This window comes from Polypterus senegalus, chromosome 11, assembly GCF_016835505.1.
Source record: "Polypterus senegalus isolate Bchr_013 chromosome 11, ASM1683550v1, whole genome shotgun sequence".
Lineage (NCBI taxonomy): Eukaryota > Metazoa > Chordata > Cladistia > Polypteriformes > Polypteridae > Polypterus > Polypterus senegalus.
In genome coordinates, this window is record NC_053164.1 from 131058740 (window position 1) to 131077018 (window position 18279).

The following is an 18279-nucleotide window of genomic DNA, read 5'->3' on the forward strand; positions in this document are numbered from 1 at the left end:
ATCTCACCTTCTGTACTGTGCTGCACTGCTTAAGTGTCCTCTGTTACTGTCAGATTATTATTACCTTATTCTATGCTAAAATACTCTTGTAATAAAGTTCTGTATATTAAACAGTATGTCCAGGGAAAGTGGTCAAACTGGAATGTCCTAAAAGATACTGTTATTGTCTGGTGCCTGAAATATTTACAAAGCAGGATGCCACAACTGCTGGGCTGTAAAAGGAAACTTCACTTGCAGCATTTGTTCTGGAATATGCTGTCCTACTCAGAGCTTTGAAAATAACAGTGTCAGTATGCCAAATCTGCAATATGCTAAAATAAACTCTGGTTATAGATCTGTGCACAAAAATACCTTCATTAGCTAGAATTGCATTGTTTGATCTCTTTAAGGGATAAGCATTGGTGCTATCAGAACTCATTATAGACTCCAACCTTGATATGCCTTGCTTAACAGAAACTTGGCAAAAGCCAAACAAATTTATGTCTCCAATGGAGGTGACACCATCCAGATAAATGTAGGTTACAGAGGCTCGCAACCCAAGACAAGGCAGAGTGGTTGCAATAATTGTTAGATCTTAGCTAAACATCAAAAGAATCCCAAATGAATTTCAGTTGTCTTTTGAGTGCCTGTCTCTTAACGTAATAACAAAATCTGGTCTTATCTTTTTACCAAAAAACAATGTATTTTTCTTATCTGATTTGACTGAATTATTAACCCATTTAAGTTCCCTTTCCTAGACAGTCATTCTTCTTGGCAATTTCAACATCCTTATTGGCATTCCTATATGTAAACCGAGAAATAAATTCCTATCCTAGTAAACTGATGGAACCCTTTCAGTCTGGTTTTAGAGCGCGTCACAGCTATAAAATTGCTCTACCTCGGGTAACCAATGATATGCTTATTTGGCAGCAAACTTTGGGCAAACCAGCACATTAATTCTGTTAGACCTTAGTGCAGCATTTGATATTTCAAACATGATATTATACTGTAAAGAATGGAGAACATTCTGGGTATTTCTGGCACTGCCCTCCAGTGGTTTAAGTCCTATATGACTGATAGCCAAGAGTTTTTTAGTCTTAGCAACAGCAGGTACAGCGCCAGTCACACAAGTAGTTCTTCATGGCTCTCTTCTTGGCCCTCTGTTCTTCTACATCTACTTGCTTCCCTTTGGTCATATTATTTGTAGCTTTGGACTTATTTCAATTTTAAAATGTGAAACTTCGTCAGGAATTCCTCCGCTCACAACTCTCCTCAGTGAAATTAAAAATTGGATTGAGCATAACTATTTAAAATTAAATTACAACAAAACTGAATTACTGCAAATTGGCACTAAAACTCAATTTAAGAAAATTAGCTACTTTTCTGTCACTCTTGATGATAATCTCATCAGACCTTCTCCTATTGCAAAGGAGGGCCAGGAGAGTTTGTAACCCTGGAACTGGCTGTGAAGAGTTTGCATATTCTCATCCTGTGTACAGTATTCATTTTTTAATCTTTCATGTAGTTTGGTTTTCTACTTATTTTCCACCAATAAGCCAAAGGCATGTATATCAAATTAGCTGGTATTTCAAAGTTTACTTGGTGTAAGTGTAGCATTTCACCTTGTAATGTACTGGTTATTGCCTTGTTTTCAGTGCACCAAGATAGGTTCCAGCACACTGAAAGGTTGAATTTATTTAAGGAGACTGAAAAATGAATGTATCTACAGAAGGTACTGGCAGATGAACCAGAAGGGATTGTGCATGCATATACAATTAGTAGATATATTCCTATTTTTACTAACAGTATTTATATGTAGATTTATCTTGCATTTATGTTTGTATACAAAAATATTTTTGCTAGAGAAATAGTTAATAAATTGCATACACTACAGAATTCCAATTTTAAAGCTGTGATAAAAGGCCCTTTTCAAATATTAAACATCTAGAGACAAAGTGAAAAGAAGATACATGTAAAATTCAGATGTAAGATTTTTTAATATGCTACTGTGTTTTAGTAACAAGCAGATGCAGAGAGAACAGGAGTTAGGGGTATTGTATTATTAGTTGTGCTAATTCTAGTAAATAATACCCGAATAGGATGATTAAAAAGAGCACCTCTCACATGTTGTTGGCTGTTGGCTTTCTATCTAACACAATGTCTTGTTGGAATTCTTCAAGCCATTCTACATTTGGACCTTTCCTCTGAAGAATGGCAATTAGACAAATAGTAGCTGAAGATCCAAAATCTCAGACACAGACAAGAAACTTGCCAAAATCCCTCTTGTAACTTGTTCTAACTTAACAGAAGAAGATATACCAGCAGTAAAAGCAAACCTTCATGTGACTTTTCCTTACTGTTTGAGTTTTTAGTTTCAATGATACAATTTAGTTTGTGTCCCAACAAAATGCATAAGTTTCTAACAGAAGGTACCATGCTGTATATGGAGGAGGTGCTAAATGCTGCATCTCACACTTATCTTTAGAATCCATCTGTGACTATTATTCTTTACACTCTTTATTTGTTCTTCCTTATATATACAGTAATAATGAGAAGCTATTACATCATATTTAAATATTCTTTCCACTTTTTGGAACATGACTACAACATATATATGCATAATATTATTAACTACTAGCTACGGTACCTATCAAAGACAGGTAATATGTGTATTCAGCTCCTATCCTCTGTATTCACATGTGTCTGCACTTCTCTTCACGGGTGCTCCCTTTCTTGAGTGCATTGCTATAAAGTCTCCTTCTCAGACTGTCATTAATTTCAAGGTGCCTTTCTCACCTTCTGTCTATTTTTTTTATTTTTCGTATCTGAAGGCAACTCTCTCAGCTCATGCCTTTACTCCTTCTTGCGTGTCTCACACTCACACTTCCTCTTTTGTCATGTCACCAAAGCCAAACCAATTGCTCTGAAGGACTGGACACACAGACCTTAGTGTTTTATTATATAGTAGATCCATCAATGAGTTTTATGCATTTTCTTATTTTAATATAAGCTTTCAGGGTGAAAATGCCTATCCCAGTACTATTGCACAAAAGGAAGCAACTAACCATGGATGGAGTACACTCACTCATAACAAACTAATCTAAAGTGCACTGTGGCATCCAAAGATAACTGATTTTGCATATAATGACTAGGACCGCATGAATCTCAAAAGTATGTCATGCTCTAGCAACTAGACATTCAATGTTAGCATGACACTTGATTCTGCAGTTTTTTGTGACCATATTGACTTGATTCTCAAGCAAGAAATATACACCATTAATTATAAATGCTAGTAGCTTCTAATTTATATCTGGGTACTCAAAAGGTAATTATTGTCCACTTACAAGGTTAATATGGAAAAAATACGCATTTAACTCGGAGTTAATTATTTTTTTCCTTTTTGTAACAGGGCTGAATATTTTTCCAAAAAAAGCACACAAAATAATGGCTTAGTAATAAATGAACATACAATTGACCAATCGGAGACCAATCAGCTGATGCAGATACCTGTCTTTCATTTTCGACCTCCAGATCACTTGCAATTCAGCAATAACACACAAAAAATAAATAAATAACTAATATGCACGGAGTATTCTGCTTTGCACATTTGCTTCACTCTCTCGCCCAATGTTGATGGCATTCTAGACATTGTTTACTATATTTATACACATGCGGGGGTTTGACGAAAAATGTGATGAGTCTTAATGGTTCTCTTAGCAAAGAGGGTGTACCTATAGCGTAACGGTGAGTTTTATCAACGTTTGCAACTTTAGTCAACATCTGCCCTCAACCCCTTGTGTCAACAAAAGTCGACATCTGCCCTTAAAGAGTTAAGGTTCATGCTTTTTTTCACCCAGATGTATAAGGTGTGTTCAATATGTCTGAACGCATAGAGAATAATTGAAAATGGCACCTCTTTCTAATGGTCTAAATGCTGTTTAGTTAAAAGCTGTGGTGACCTTCCTTTGATTCCAGTTCCTACCTGTGTATTATCTGGAATTTGTTTCCATACTTAAGATCATGAATTAAAGCAAGATGTACGGAACACATTTAAATATATTAATATAATGAAATAAGTTACACATAGAAACCTATTTCCTATAGCTATTGTTTACATTCTCAAGATCTATTCTTTTATTAGCAAACTGTTTATCTCAGTAATCTCAAGATCTGAATATGTCTTGCCATCACACTATGATGCTTATATATCTTTTGACAGCTGTTCTTGGTAGATGGTTTGGTATTATGAAATTAAATCCAGATGCACAAAGCTTATTGTTTTGTTACATTTCACATTTTGAATATGCATATTTTGACCTTTGTGCATTTTTATTTTGTACATCTGCACCTCTCTGGGTTTTCTATTTATAGACTATTCAGACCAGATAATCTTTAATTTTTCACCATTAGTGTTGTTGTTTGCCAAACACAACTAAAAACCTAATGGAGGTGACCGAGAGAAGAAACATCAAGAATATTAAATCAATTCACAAGCTAAGAAATTAAAGTCAAAGCCATAAAAACAATAAAATCAATAAGAAAGAGCACAGCATCAAACATTTTTTAAGTCATCAGTTTAAATTAAACAAGTCAACCCCTGCAAACTTTTAACTCATTGCATCTGTGATGTCTGTTGCCTCAACCTGCCAGTCAACACCCCTGGCACCTGAGAGCAGGTCTCAAAAACAATACTAACAAAATAGCGTCACACATAAAAAACAAGATGGAGTCAACAAATAGAGGGAAAACATTATACCTGTAGAAAGAAAATAATGTCAAAAATGATTTTTTTCATATACAGAAAAGGTAAATTGAACTGATAAAAAATCAATAAAAATAGCAATCATAAAAGTTAGTTAATCTTATGTCTGCTAATTTAATCAGATTTAATAACTTTACAGAATTTTTTGCTGCCTTTTGAGATTTTTAAAAGTATGTTTCCTTACAAGCTTAATTGTCAGAGGTCAAAGACTCAACTGCCTTCAAAACTGGGCATTCTCCTTGGGATTGTGGTAAGTAAGCAGAAGACGTTCAGATCTCTTAATGTTATTAATGCTAAATATTAAAACTACGTCCAAATTGATCAACTTGATAATTAAGAATGTCTAGATCATCATTTTGAAAAGAAGCGAGCACATAGTCCAGAACTGCATGATAAAAAATACATCATGATCTGAAAGGAACACTCCATCCAAAAATATTTTTTGTTACATACCCAACATAGATGGTAGTAATGGACAATTTTTAATGTCATGTTTTCTTACAGAATGGAGAGAAAAGGTTTATGATCTAATTGAAACGAACAGTGAGCAATGCTATACAATGGCAAACAATGTGAAAAACATTCATGAAAAAAAGAACATTCACATTATAGCATGTATGCATACGACTTGATCAATGACCTGCATGTGTTTTATACAACAAAACTAACATAAGATTCCCTTTTGTTTTTTTCCATGAGTGTTTTTCACATTGTTTGCCGTTGTATAGCATTGCTCACTATTGGCTTGTATTTTATCACTAGCTGTTGATGACAGCTAATATAATAAACTAAATGAAATATTTGATATATGATATCTCTTGTTTTATATGTGCATTTTCCTTCTATGCCTTTCCTGTGTATCCTGTTGTGTCTAAACCTCTTTTGCCTGGAGCTCCCTCTCTTGAGTGCCGTCCCGTAAAGCCTGCTTCTCAGACTCTGTCCTTTTGATTCACCTTGCCTGCCTCCTGTCCACTTTCTGACTATCACCAATGGTAGACAAACCCCAATTACATGCAGTGAAAATATTATTCATATCCTTGCAAATACTTCCCATCTTAGTGCCTCCTATGCCTTTACTCCCCCTCATGTGTCTCAACCTCTCTTGTCCGACATTACCTCTGTCAATAGCGTCACCAAAGCCAAACTGAACAAACAGACCAAAGCCAACCTGACCAATCAGGTTGTTCAGACTGACTGGACACATGTACACTCAAACAGTTTTATTATATATTGTAGATCAACCCTTTTCTCTCCATTTTGCATGAAAACATGAGATTAAATTGTTTTCCATGCCATCACTACAAAGTACATGAGCTAAGTAACATTTAAAAAAATATATTGTTTTTAAGTATAGAATTCCTTTAACGAGTAGAGAAACAGCTGGGCTGTAGGAGTCAAAATTGGAAGTTAGAATCAATAAAACAATTGGTTACAGGTCCCTGAAATAAGAATACTAAGTTAAACATACATGAAACAACATGCCTCAACTTTCACAGGTTTTGATCCTTTACAGGGAAAAACAGCAAACTGATAGCTTTTAAATTTTAAGGAAAATACAGTAATATTCTCACTTTACTTACTGTATCTTTGCCTTAAAAAATTGTATGACATAAGAAACCAGCTGCCAGTGATTCAAAAAATAAACCTGCTTATGGTGGCAATCTAAAAGATATTTAAGTAGGGTATAATGTTGAAAAAATGTATACACATAAACAGAGAAAACCAAGATAAAGCAAAAACTACATACAGTATATAATAAAAATCCAACTAAAAAGTAATGCTCTAATGCATAACAAAATGGTGCATACATATATAGAGAAAAGACAAATACAATAAATGGCTAAAAGTACATGCATAAAAATACCTAAAATACAGTATATACAATTGACAATTTACAGGTTTATTTTCAATCTGTATTGGTTCATTATTCTTTATGTCACTTATTTACACATTTAATAATGAGCTCTTTTTATCTACAATTTTCTTTGGTTTATAGATTTTTGATTTTAATTTTTAATCATACACTTTTATGTGCAGAATATAACTTTATACCCACATTTCTTTGATTACTATTGTATTTATTGTATTGTCTTTATTTATACAACATTTCTCTCTGTAATCTATTGTTATTTTTTAACTGAATTATTTATTATATATGTAGTTTTTCATTTCTCTCTTTAGGTATACAAAAATTGTTCAACATTAACCCATGCTCATATTCATGTATTATTATTTTTCTTTTATAACAAAGCATGTTAAATTAGCAATCCACAAAAGTAGCTGCAGACACAACACAAAGCAGCTGGAAGGGAAACCTGGAGGAAAAAAAGAGAGAAACTTGTGGTAAATAATATATTATGCATTCAGAGGGAGTAAGGTAAGAAATGTACAGTTGGAAATTGACAAGCTTACACAAAAAAACAAAAAAACAAAGAGAAGTAAAGTTTGGGTAACTCATTTAAATTTACTTTGCAATCATAGATGCAGGTCTGCTAAAGATTTCAAAGAAGAATAGCTAGATAGCACAACAGCGGGAGTTCAGCATTTAGCTATAAGGCCCCAAAGCTATGGAATGATCTACCTGCTTGTATAAGAGATGTCCCATCAGTCTTAGCATTTACTCCTGACTGAAGACTCACTATTGTAATCTTGCATACCCTGATTACAGCTGCTGATTAGTTGTTCATGTAGCATCTCTGTTAGTCAGTCAGTCATTTGCACAACAATACAGACCTAACTGTAATTATGAGCTGCTACTGACCTTCCTCTACTCTGCTTCTCTTCTAAGTATCCTACAGTGACATTTGGTACCACTGTTAAGTTGCCAAGATGTAAGTAACGTTCAATTTTTGTAGTGGTTCTAATCAACATAAAGTAAAATCATGTTGGGTAACAATACTGTACAATGGCAGCATGCATTTGCTAAAAAGAATGTAATCAATCACATGCTCTTGAAGAATATCATGGAAAACAAGTTGCAAGGATTCACTATAAAAGGATGACTACATATTCTAATTGTTACTAACCCTCATCTATTCTGTTTCTCTTCTTGGTACTCAAATGTGGCACTTGGTGCCAATGCCCACTTGTCAAGTTGTTTTGAATGTCTAAGGTAAAATCATCTCTGATGGAGGCTTGCAGGAATCATCAGGTAGAGGGGTCCTTTCATCGGATTGGCTGGCCCAGCGCTGTCTCAGCTGTGGAATGGCCAATTGGGGGAAGCTGCTTGATGGCTGAAGTCTCCAGGACTCTTAACAAATCCAAATCATATTATGTGATATCATCTACTGTTAAATTCTGCTCTGTGCTTGTAATATTTTTATTTCACCTCGTATATTGAGGATTGCTTGTGTTTTATTCTGTGTATTGTATTGTATCAATGATATTAAGGAACAGTGGCACAAAGGGACAAACATCACTGAGGAGAAGAATTTTCATAATTCAGAAGTCTGGCAGGAGCAGCTTCAGTGCTGTGATAAGATTCGATGCAGAATTAGATGAGAAGGACCTATTAATTTAAGGGTTTTAGTCAAGAAACATAGTAGTGAGAAAACATGAAAGTGGAAGAAAGTTGTGTTTCTTTGTTATGAGTGTAAGTATTCATCAGCAGGAGAAAGAATGGGATGAAGGGAGCAGCATGTTTTACAAAATTTAACATAAACAGGTAAAAAAGGCAGTAGATGGCCACTAACTTATTATTCATCTGAGTTTGCAGTGACTAAATTAAAGTAAGAACAGAAAAGTGTTGTAGGTAAAGAAAGTGAAGTTACATGTCTGTTTGTTTCCTCCGCAGTCTGAAGGTTGCTGATCTATATCCAGAAAAACTACCGCAACCTGACACTGCCCACCTCTTCACCTACTACCATGTTCTCCAGTCCCATAAAAAATACCTACCCATCATTCCAGACCCATCATTTTGACAGATAGGATCTAAGATATGCTCTTTGTCTTCTTAGTTATCCATGCTGATTTGCTTGTGTGCCAAATTTATTGTGTTAATCTCAGAAATAAATGGGGTTATCCTACCTGGGACCAACGCACTCGTTACCTTATTTTTGCGTTTTAATTTACATAGACAGAGAATGAGAATGAAGGAGAAAAGAGAGAATAAATAGACATTAGAATAAAGCAAATAAAGAAAGGCGCTGCAGAGATGTGGAGTACTTGAAAACTCACAGTCATTGATCAGACTCTGAACACAAATGCACCATAGAATACAAACAGGTTAGGGCTGAGATTCTGTCTTATCAATTGATGGAAGTAGTTTTGTATTCAGAAAGAGGAGCATACATAGTAAGACATTATCAGTGCAACTGCATACTGTTTTGCCCAAATTAGCACCTATTTAATGTCTCATTATAACAAACTACAATGGTCTAGCTATACAGTGCTTGTAAACAGTATTCACCCCTTGGAAGTTTTCACATTTTATTGTTATGCAACATTGAATTGCAGTTGACTTAGCTTGGCTTTTTTGACACTGATTAACAGAAAAATACTCTTTAATGTAAACGTGTAAACAGATCTCAGTAAAGTGAACTACATTACTTACATAAAATGTGAAATAATTGATCACCTAAGTATTACACCCGTTCAAATCAATATTTAGTAGATGTATCTTTGGCAGCCATGTCAACCATGATTTTGTGAACACAAGTCTGTCTCTATTAATTTTGCACATATGGACACTGCCTTTATATCTCATTGTTCTTTGTGAAATGGCTCAAGCTATGTCAGGTTACATGGGGGTTTAGAGTGGACAGCCTTTTTTAAGTCTAGCCCCACTCTGGCCATTGACTTGTTTATTCTGATGACTAAAAAGCTCAATTTTGGACTTGATGCTGTCACCATGGTGTTTACTCTAATGGACAAAAAACTAAATTTTAATCACATCAGACAATGCAATCTTTTTCTTCCAGCTGACTTCAGAGTCTCCCTTGTGTCTTCTGCTTACTCTTTGGCAGTCTTCTGTAAAACTGGAATAGGTACAACAATTGGATAATCTTAATCCAGTGTATGTTATAACACCTTCAGAACTATCAGAGGTTTTTTTTGCGGCTGCCCTTACTAGTGTACGATCACTCAGTATTTGTGGACAGCCTGCTCTAGGAAGATTTACAGCTGTGCCATATATTTTTCATTTTTTAATGACTGATTTAACTGGACACCAAGGGATATTCAGTGACTTGGATATTTTCTTGCGTCCACCCCCTAACTTGTGCTTTTCAATCTTTTCCTTGTGCAGGTTAAGCCATGAAGGTGAAATTATACTACAATCAATTGAAACCTGTTGACTACAGTCAGGTGACCTGCATTGAACTGTCCATGTGACTTCTAAAACTGGCTGCACCAAAGATTTAGGTGTGTCATATCAAAGGGTAAATATTGATTATTTTGTGTTTCATATTTTTAATTAATTTAAATCACTTTGCAGGAAATCTGTTTTCACTTTGACATTAAAGAGTCTTTTTCTGTTGACCATTGTCAAAAAAGCTAAATCAATGTACTGTGATTTAATGTCGTATAACAATAAAATGTGAATGCTTCTAAATGGGTGAATACTTTTTTATATACACTGTATATTCAAATCAAAATGTTAAAATTATATTGAAATGTTACATTTATATTAAAAGTAAATGCCAAAATACATCATTGTATTTGGTATCTGTATAGTTCCTGCCTTGTGCCCTGTGTTGGCTGGGATTGGCTCCAGCAGACCCCCGTGACCCTGTGTTCGGATTCAGCGGGTTGGATGATGGATGGATGGATGGATATCAGACTTACCTGACTAAAAATTTCAAACACATATTTAAGATATTAAGGCCTCTGAAAAATTTTTACATGAAAAATTAACTTAACTGAATCATGATTACCTAGAAAAAAATAAAAATTCATCAGATCAAAAACATTCTTCTGAACACAGAGATAAAAAAAAGTTGATTTTTTTCCCTTCTGTATATTAAATATATAAATGCCAGGTCTTCTGCTGACTCCAAGCTGGCTATGTCTCATGAATGGCTGTTAACCACCTCACAGGCAAGGTTTTCTTGGAACTAATACCACAAAATTGAGTAAGCAGAAACGTAAACACAATTATATATACTGAACAAATAAAAATTCTAAAGTATCAATCAATCAATGAGCACAGAAGAACCAATTTATCAAAGTGCATAATTCCACTAGTCAGTCAGTTTATCATTTTTTAACCTGCTTAGTCCTGAACAGGGTGGCAGGTGGTGCTGGAACCTTTCTTCCCTAGCATGGGGTGGAAGGCAGGAACAAAGCCAGGACAGGGCACCACTTCATTGCAAGGCAAACACACACACCCACACACACACGCACGCACACACACACACACACATATACACAAAGAACATACACTAGGGCCAATTTAGTCTTGCTATTCCATCTAACCTGCATGTCTTTGGAGTATGGAAGGAAACTGGAGCACAAGGAAGGAACCCATGCAGACATGGGGAGAACATGCGAACTCCACACCGGGAAGACCTGGTATGAGAACCGTGGTCTTCTTACTGTGAGGCAGCAACGCTACTACTGCACCTGCCACCCTAATTCCACTATATGCATTTTATTTATTATAAAGGAGGAGTAGCATTTAGCCATCATATAGCTAATTTATTTGTATCAATTTTTGAACACCAGTTTATTTTTTCTTTGGGTAATCCATTCAGTGATCATTTAGTAATTTGACTCTGTAACATTGATGATATTTTTCTGATTTGGAAGGGCACTTTAGATGAATTACAGTGTTTTTAGATATGTTAATAACTGTGATTGCAATCTATCCTTTACACTTAAATACAGTGTTAATTCTATTTCATTTTTAGATATAAAAGTATATATGAAGAATAGCTATTTTCAATGTTCTTTATATTGTAAACCTATTGACTGTAATGCATTATTACATGATTCTAGTTTTCATCCTAGATCGCTGATTAATAATTTACCTGTGTCCCAGTCCTTTTGTATTCGTTGTATTTGCTTAGCATGGGGTGATTTCATTAATCAAGCTATGGATACGAAAGCATGTTTCTTGCATAGAGGATATTCTAAAACCAGAATCAAGGTAGCTTTTAAACATGCTGTTTTCACTAAATGGAATTATTTCATACAACAAAGATGAAATCCACCACTACTAATGGGATTGTGTGTAATCTTACATATTCCTATTATGCTAATCAGATTAGATGTATCATTTTGAAACATTGGCATATTTTAAGATTACCTCCCAGTTTTTCTGATACACCTCTTTTTGCCTTTTCTCATGGTCAGAATCTTCAGAATTATGTTATGAGTATTATTAACATGCATCGATTTCCATACCCTCCGTTACGACATCTTAGTATATTAGCTCAGGACATTTTCCCTGTTTAAATGTGGAAATGTTTTAAAAGGCAACCTTAATCTTCTTCTTAACTGTATCTTAAAAGATGTAATTTATCTATTGTTATGTCCCTAGCCTTTGCTAAACATGGATAAAATCTTACATCCATCCATCCATCCATTATCCGACCCTCTATATCCTAACTACTGGGTCACGGGGGTCTGCTGGAGCCAATCCCAGCCAACACAGGGTGCAAGGCAGGAAACAAACCCCAGGCAGGGTGCCAGCCCACCGTAGGGCATGCACACACACACCCACACACCAAGCACACACTAGTGACAATTTTATAATCGCCAATGCACCTAAACTGCATGTCTTTGGACTGTGGGAGGAAACCGGAGCACCGGGATGAAAAACACACAGACATGGGGAGAACATGCTAATGAAAATGGCTAAATGTCTAAATTATGTAAAATAAATAATATACAAGACCTAGGGATAAAAATGGACTTTTATGATAAATACAGAAACACAGAGAAGGGAAATTTAAACTTTTTAAATACTCATAGGTAAAGCAAAGCACATGAAAATAAGATAAACTTTATTGGTTTATCAGTTAAAGTATTATTCTGCTTTTATGTCAAGTGTTAATAATATCAAATATTTAAGTAAAGGTGTTGGAGACTCCTGAAGTGAAATGCCTTGAGCTTGGCAAAGAGTGATGCCAGAACCCAGACAACACAAAGTGAAATTAGATCATTCCATTTACTTTAACACAAGGCAAGTGCTTCATAAATGCAGATATAAAACATTTTTCAAATAATCCATTTTAAAACCATCAAAGCTATAGCACAAGGATACTGCCTCTAGGCTAGATAAACATAATATTAACTAAATCAGCATAACATTTATAAAAGGTAAGTCTGTGTTGTCTAAGTGCCCTTCTGGAATTTAACCTTGGGGATGTAGTCAGAGGTCTTCTTATTGTCTTTCCCCATTAAGATTGTATACTGTAACTGGGGTCTCTGCAATAAATAGCAAAAAGCACAAAGTGAAGACTGCACATGTGAATTTCACAACATCAGAGCACATTTCACATCCTATTTATTTCTTGAGTCATTGAGTTGTTCAGCATAACAGTTGTACACAATACTTTTGTGAAAATGCATCTGACTAATACGCTTACAGTGTAAAACATAAATACATTTGTCATCCTTTCCCAAAATGCAAGGCACTGATTAATATTGCTTTCTAATTTTCTGTTTTTAAAGTAAATGTATAAAAGAGCAATATCTTTTAATAAATAATAAACAAGTGTATGAAATGATACACCTCTTACCTCTTACTGATTTTTTTTTTCATCCTCTGCATGCTTTGTAATTATCTTTTTATTACCTTAATGGAAATATAACTTTATGACTTAATGAGTCTCTAAGCGTATACACTTGAGAAGCATGGATATCTCAGAGGAAGAAATTAAAATTCATCTTTTCTCCTGAAAAAAGCAAGGTGGGTAGACAAAAGGTGCCCTTTGAATGTCTCCTTTTCAAGATAGTAACATATTTATGAAGAGAGTAAACTATGCATATTACTAAGCTAGAATTCATTAGGAAACTGACTCAAAATTATCCCGGAGAATGAGCTGCAATCAGAAAAGTATACTGCTACTTCTGTGTTTCAAAAAAAAAATGTGTTGAAACAAGGAGAATGATGAGTGGAACAAATTTTAAAAGTCCTTAATTTTTTTCTCTTTCGTCCTTAACAAAAATTTAAATACAATGTAGTCTTAGTCTAAAAAGAAATTGTTTTAGGGGTCAGTCTTTATTTTTATGTCTTTCACTCACTCACGGAAATACATACCTTCATGACTACAGAGATCCCTTCAAGGTTAATTACGCTTACAGTGGGGACACCATTTGAATTGCTTTTAAGCTATCACCTGGCCATCTTTGTTATAGCAGATGACGTTTGATTAATTTTAAATGTAAAATCAAACTAGTGTTCATAGGTTAATTATACATTGTTATCTTAGTTGTATCTATTTGGTTTCTATAAAAAAGATAATGTACCAGATTTTTTAGCTACTGATGGAACACTTAGGAAAGTTGAATTTTTACCATTGCAGAATGCAGAAAATAACAGAATTATATGCCACAATGCACCCCAGCATATCTCCACTTACAGACTAAATGTCCCTAGCTAATGCGTCAGGAAGTTCAAAGATTACAAAAATTACAGATCTCATGCTACTTCTTTCTTTGTCTTTGTACTTAATTTATTTTCCCTTAACTTTAAATAGCTACTGTGTATTTCTGCACGTATTTTTCTTTAATGAAACAGGTTTTGATAATCAACTAAGAGTGAGCAGCCTTTTATGTATAGTTGCATGCATTATCCAATGAACTTTTTATAGTTAACTATTAAGATCAAGCTGATCGTCTGCATTTTATACAATAAAATCACTTTATGGAATTCAAACAGCTCTACTGAAACAGTCATAAAGATGAAAAAAGACATATAATTTCCCTATGCACTAAAAAAATGACTGTGTGGCCAGATTGCAAAATAACTTAAAAATTCATTGTTATTACGCATAGCAAATCAACAGAATACAGAATGATCTAATAGTAAAAGCAGTTTCAGCAAATGAAAAATACACAGAAATCCCAAAAAGTGAGAGGTGTATTTATATTTAGTTTAATGGAAGTTTTAAAATTGCAAAGGTATGGGATCGTGAAACTGGTTTAACAATAAAACTTTTAGCAGTAGTATAAAGGGAGCAGAAGCTCTATACAAATGAAATATAGTGATGTGCCAATTTTTGCGCGACTTAGTTGAGTTGCCTTGTACTTAAGGCCGAGGGCCATAGAAAAACAACAGGGTAAAAATTTAGTAATTGCCAAAACCTGACGCAGTAATAAATCTTGTTATAATTATTTTTATTTCACAGGGTTTCATATATTTTTTGCCTCTTGGAGGACACATTTTGTTTTCATCTGCGCTGCTCCACGTGACTAATTCTTATGCATTCGGCCTGCAGTGCCCTCTTTACATCAGTGTTTCTTAACCTTTATGGTTCCATGACACAGTTTTGCCTTTAATAAATTCATTGACAACCCATTGGCAGTTATTACAACCTGCCCCTTTGGTGAAACAAGTGCAATCTGGGGTTACCCTTGGTGAAACAAGCTCAGTTAGAAATAGGGAAACATATTGTGCAGTGGTGACAATCTCTTAGGTGACCAACTTGTAGTTATTTTTGCATGCTGTAGCATGGGTATTGTTTGTGGGGGATTTTGGGTTATTTGATGATGTTGAGGGGTGTTTCGGAGCTGTGCGACAATATGTAGGGGTGGCAGAAGTATATAATGCTGGTGATTATATGTTGTTGGTTGTAGGGTGGGTGTTGTTAATAGCTTTATTAGTTGTTTTGGAATTAACTCGAGGTTATTCTCGTGATTGTCTTCGTGCGGTTAGATGAAGATAGTAAAAACTATAATAGTAAAGAGTGATAATATTGTAACTGATAAGTACGTTTTAATAAGGCCTTTATGTGCGTGTTTAATTTTTTGGGTTAGAAGGAGTTGTGTATAGGTAATGCCTTTAGGTCCTAGTTTTTGTATTTATAATTGATCCGATATTTGTGTGGCAGAGGTTTGTCCGAGTGTTAGTGGTAGTTTTGATATTAGGCGATGTATAATATGAGGATAAAAGCCTATTATGTTGGAAAAGTTGTATGTAAGTGTTATAGGATTAATTTTGATTTGTTTGTTTGTCATAGAGGCTAGTTCTAACGCTGTAAGCAGGCCTAATAATGATACGATTAAGGTGGTTAGTTTCAATATCGGGGATATCGTAAGTATTTGAGTTTTATTGGGGAGGATATATTGACATAGAATGTATCCGGCAATAATTCTTCCTCATGCAAGGTGTTTAATAGGGTTAGCGATTAGTGGATTGTTTTCATTTACTGGGGAGAGCGGTAGAATTTGTGGATTATTTATAAGAACAAAATAAATAACACGTAGGCTGGTATACGGCGGTGAATGAGGTGGCAACTAGTAGTATTAGGGCAACTAGTTAGTATTAGGGCTCAGGCGTTTAGGTGTGAGGTATTAAGGGCTTCGATAATTGCATCTTTTGAGAAGAAACCAGCGAGAAAAGGCATTCCTATTAATGCAAGGCTGCCGATGGTTAGACATGAAGAGGTTAGTGGGAGTGCTTTGTGGATACCCCCTATTTTACGGATGTCTTGTTCGTGATTTAGGGAGTGAATAATTGATCCAGAACATAGGAAGAGCATGGCTTTAAAAAATGCGTGAGTGCAGATGTAGAGGAACGCTAATTGGGGTTGGTTAAGTCCAATTGCTACTATTATTAGTCCTAGTTGGCTGGATGTAGAGAATGTGATGATTTTTTTGATATAATTTTGTGTAGCGGTGAAAAGGGTGGTAATTGCGCCTAAGCAGAGTGCAGTGGTGAGGATATTATTATTATTTTCAATAAGTGGGTGAAGGCGAATTAAAAGGAAAATTCCGGCAACAACTATTGTGCTGTAGTGGAGTAAGGCGGATACTGGAGTAGGACCTTCTATTGCTGCTGGTAGTCATGGGTGAAGGCCAAATTAAGCTGATTTGCCTGTTGCTGCGAGGAGAAGTCCTGCTGCAGGGAGTGTTATGTCTATATTTTTAGTGAGAATAAATAATTGTTGAATATCTCATGAGTTAGTATTAATTAACAGTCAGGATATTGTTATTATGAGGCTAATGTCTCCTACGCGATTATAAATTACTGCTAGTAGCGCGGCTATATTAGGGTCAGCGCGGCTGTACCACCATCCAATTAATAGGAAGGATATAATTCCAACTCCTTCTCAGTCAATGAAGAGTTGGAATAAATTGTTGGCTGTTACTAGAATTATTATAGCAATTAGGAATGTTAGTAAGTATTTAAAGAAATAAGATATTTGTATGTGTATAATAAATAGCAAATTCTAAGATAGATCAGGTTACATAAAGTGCAATTGTCATGAAGATTATGGAATATTGGTCGAATTGGAAGCTAATGTTAATTTCTGTTGGTGAAATGTAAAATCATCGGTAGTAGATGGTAAAAGATTGAAGGTTTATACTTAAGCAGGTGATTAATGGGATTAGGTTTACAAAAAAGGATAATTTTACGGAGTTTTTGACATAATGGGGTCAGTTGTTTAATGGTTTTATTATAATGGATGTTATGATTGGTAAGGTGAGGATAATAATTGTTAGGGAGAGGCATGTTAGAAAAATTTGTGATAATTGAGGAATAGACATAGCTTTCACTTGGATTTGCACCAAGAGTTTTTGGTTCCTAAGACCAATGGATAGCTGTTATCCTTTGAAAGCAGTGAGTGATCTTTGGAGTTTAACCAAAGTAATAAGAATTAGCAGTTCTTAGTGCGCAGGCATCTCTCTGTCAATAAGAAGTGTTTAACTTCTATTATTAGAATTACAATCTAATGTCTTGTTTAGACTATATTAACATCAGCATCAGCATCAGATAAGTTCAGGTTTAATTATTAGAAGGATAATTGGAATAATATGTAAGGTTAATAGGAGATGTTCTTGGGTGTGGCAAGATTCTATAGAGGCCAGATTGTTTGGGGTAGGCCCTCGTTGGGAAGATATGTAAAGGTAGAGTGAGGTAGCCAATGGGTCTAGTCAATGCTAACCCGCCAATTGCAAGGCACACTTCCTTTTTCGGCTCACAAACAGGAACACGCCAAATTTATTCTATGGCTCATTAGTTTGGTAGGAAATTTCTCTAAACCACAGAGAAAATGCCAGAACCTGAAAAAACCTCAGATACAAACAGGGTGATTGTTTGTTGTTATTTTTATTATTAGTTATTGCCTGTGAATATTTATGAGTCATGTTAATTTCATGGGTATCACTGCTGCCTCGCAGTTAGGAGACCCAGGTTCGCTTCCTGGCTTCTCCCTGTGTGGAGTTTGCATGTTGTCCCCGTGTCAGCGTGGGTTTCTTCCGGGTACTCCAGTTTCCTTCCACAGTCCAAAGACATGCTGATTAGGTGCATTGGCGATTCTAAATTGTCCCTAGTGTGTGCTTGGTGTGTGTGTGTATGTGTGTGTGCACTCTGTGGTGGGCTGGCGCCCTGTCCGGGGTTTGTTTCCTGCCTCGCGCCCTGTGTTGGC

General features: G+C 35.3%; 1 pseudogene; it reads right to left on the minus strand.

Annotated features, from left to right (window-relative positions):
- Positions 1 to 15559: 15559 nt before the first annotated feature.
- Positions 15560 to 17620, minus strand: LOC120539814 (annotated as a pseudogene).
- Between the last annotated feature and the right edge of the window lie 659 nt (positions 17621 to 18279).